The following is a 2,480-nucleotide window of genomic DNA, read 5'->3' as shown; positions in this document are numbered from 1 at the left end:
GAGCAGATCAGACAGGGCAGATCAGACAGGGCAGATCAGACAGGGCAGATTAGACAGGGGGCACATACAGGGAGCAGATCAGACAGGGCAGATTAGACAGGGGGCACATACAGGGAACACATACAGGGAGCAGATCAGACAAGGCAGATCAGACTGGGAACACATACAGGGAACACATACAGGGAGCAGATCAGACAGGGAACACATACAGGGAGCAGATCAGACAGGGAACACATACAGGGGGCAGATCAGACGGGCCCATACAGGGAGAAGATCAGACAGGGCAGATCAGACAGGGAGCAGATCAGACAAGGAACACATACAGCGAGCAGATCTGACAGGGAGCAGATCTGACAGGGAGCAGGGTGTCTAATAAAGGTGCTGGAGATCTCAGAGCTCACATGGACACCGAAAAACCTGATCTCATTACACTGAAAAGGTTCTAAGAGATATTTAGTTGAAGCTGACACAGAACGGGTCATATTTAGAACATTATTTCGCATGTATTTATTTATTTTAAAAGAGCTATTATTTTGTTTCAGGTTGTTACAGATTTGATTTGATTAGATAAGTTATTTTTATACCAGTGAGGCAGAGTAAAGCATGTTTATTAACCTCTGAGAAGCCGGACTGACTTTTTTGGGAAATCAGAATAAGGTCACATGGTTATAATGACTCAGAGGACGTTTGTTATTCATCACAGTGGCGGAACTGGGCTTCAGCACTACACACGTAAACCATGGATGTATCGTGTCTTATATTACCATACACACCCGCTGATCGGATAATCAATATTGTCATGTGACTTGCACTCAGAGTCATGTGAGCTGCGGACCGGAAGTGTTGTCAGATCCGACATGGCGGCGGTGCAGAGTGCTCGTTGTCTCTCAAGTGTCCTGAACAGTTTTATTTAAATGCTTTCAAAGCTGTTCACGGGGAAAGAGTTTTTTATTCTCCTCGTCAACATGGGCTCTGAGTAAGATCCACGGCTCGGCGTGACGAAGACGATCTGTGGAGCGGCGACAGGAAGAAGGAAGAAGCGCGAGCCCTGACTCATCCTCCCAGGTAAACAACAACAACAACAACAGGTTAGCAGCTAGCTAACACCAGCTGGCTGCTCAGTGAACCGTTACATACAAATGCTCATTAAACCACCACCGGTAAAGGAATGGTTGACTCTGGCTTCGCTAGACACTCTCACGCCAAACTCCATTCAAAATACTGCGAATTTAACGTTTTTTTTACTCTTTATTTCCCAAGAGCATTCCCCCGGACAAGTTGTGTCTTGTTAGCATGCAGTGGTAATTTGGGCTTTTTACATGCTAATCTAATGCCCGTATTACGTTTTTCATTATATAGACTTCAACTTCGTCGTATTTCTTCTTATGAGCAATGCTGTTTACATCAAACCGTCGTCAGATAAGAGCGTTGTAGATTATTAAAGTTGAATAATAATAAGTTATATTTCCGATTAGAGACACAATCTAACGTTTTTGCCGAATTCATCATTTAAATTAATTTAAAGCTCTTCTTATTCCAATTGCTATAAACCAACCCTTTGGTCAGTTGTTGTGAAGCTGGGGAAGTAATATTGGCACAATCGTGAATGGAGTCTGGTGTGGCATTCATTCCCTGCTTAAAAGAGAATTGTGGAGAATTATTTAAATTGATTGCCGAATTCACCAGAAGGTCCTGGACAATGTCTCGTGTCCTACCACACCACTTAAAAACTGACACTGCGTTTGTTGCAGAGCAAAGTTAATTAAACGCACGATATTCTGAAGGGAGTCTGGTGTGTCATTCCCTAAAATTGCTAAAAATGCATTTGGAGAATTATCAAAATTGATTGCCGAATTCACCAGAAGGTCCCTAAAAATGTCTCTTGTCATATCCCACTTATTAAAAACTAACGGTTCGTTTGTTGCAAATCAAAGTAAATAAAACGCATGAAATTGTGAATGGAGTCTGGTGTGCGGTTGTTTAAATGCTGGTAAAATGTATCGCTGTTGGTAAAACATTTCTCTTACTGGTCTGCCGAATTAACCAGAGGGTTCCTTTAGTGTCTAATGTCATGTAAAGCAACTGGTACATGGTAAGGTTTGGTTGTTAGGTGGTACAAAATAACTACAAGACATCTGATTTGAGTTTTCTCGGCCTTTCTCTCCATGTGAGTGTTTTATCTAATTTCATCTGCTGATTTAATCAGAAGAGGCCCTTTAACATACGTTCCTCTGATCTTAACTAGAAGCTGAAGTCATTCTCAGTTTTGGGGTCTTTCAACCCAACTCAACAATTCAGACAGACTTGAAAATGAATTAGTTGAATTGATCACGGGTTTAAAATCAGTGTAATTCTAGCTGCGAGAGGTCGGAGTGACGTTGGATGAGAAGATGTTACACAGAATTAGGAGATAATTAATATTTTTATTCTTCATCAAACAGGGAAAACTAACCGGGTCGATGATTACTGGGGGGGGGGGG

The 2,480-nt window shown here is 42.0% G+C and overlaps 1 protein-coding gene across 1 annotated transcript in view; it reads left to right on the top strand.

The window, feature by feature from the left end:
- LOC117958237 overlaps positions 1-2,480 on the top strand; it is an 859,617-nt gene that overhangs the window by 74,699 nt on the left and 782,438 nt on the right. The window lies entirely within an intron of this gene.

This window comes from Etheostoma cragini, chromosome 15, assembly GCF_013103735.1.
Source record: "Etheostoma cragini isolate CJK2018 chromosome 15, CSU_Ecrag_1.0, whole genome shotgun sequence".
Taxonomy (NCBI): domain Eukaryota; kingdom Metazoa; phylum Chordata; class Actinopteri; order Perciformes; family Percidae; genus Etheostoma; species Etheostoma cragini.
This window is presented reverse-complemented; position numbering and strand designations above follow the sequence as displayed.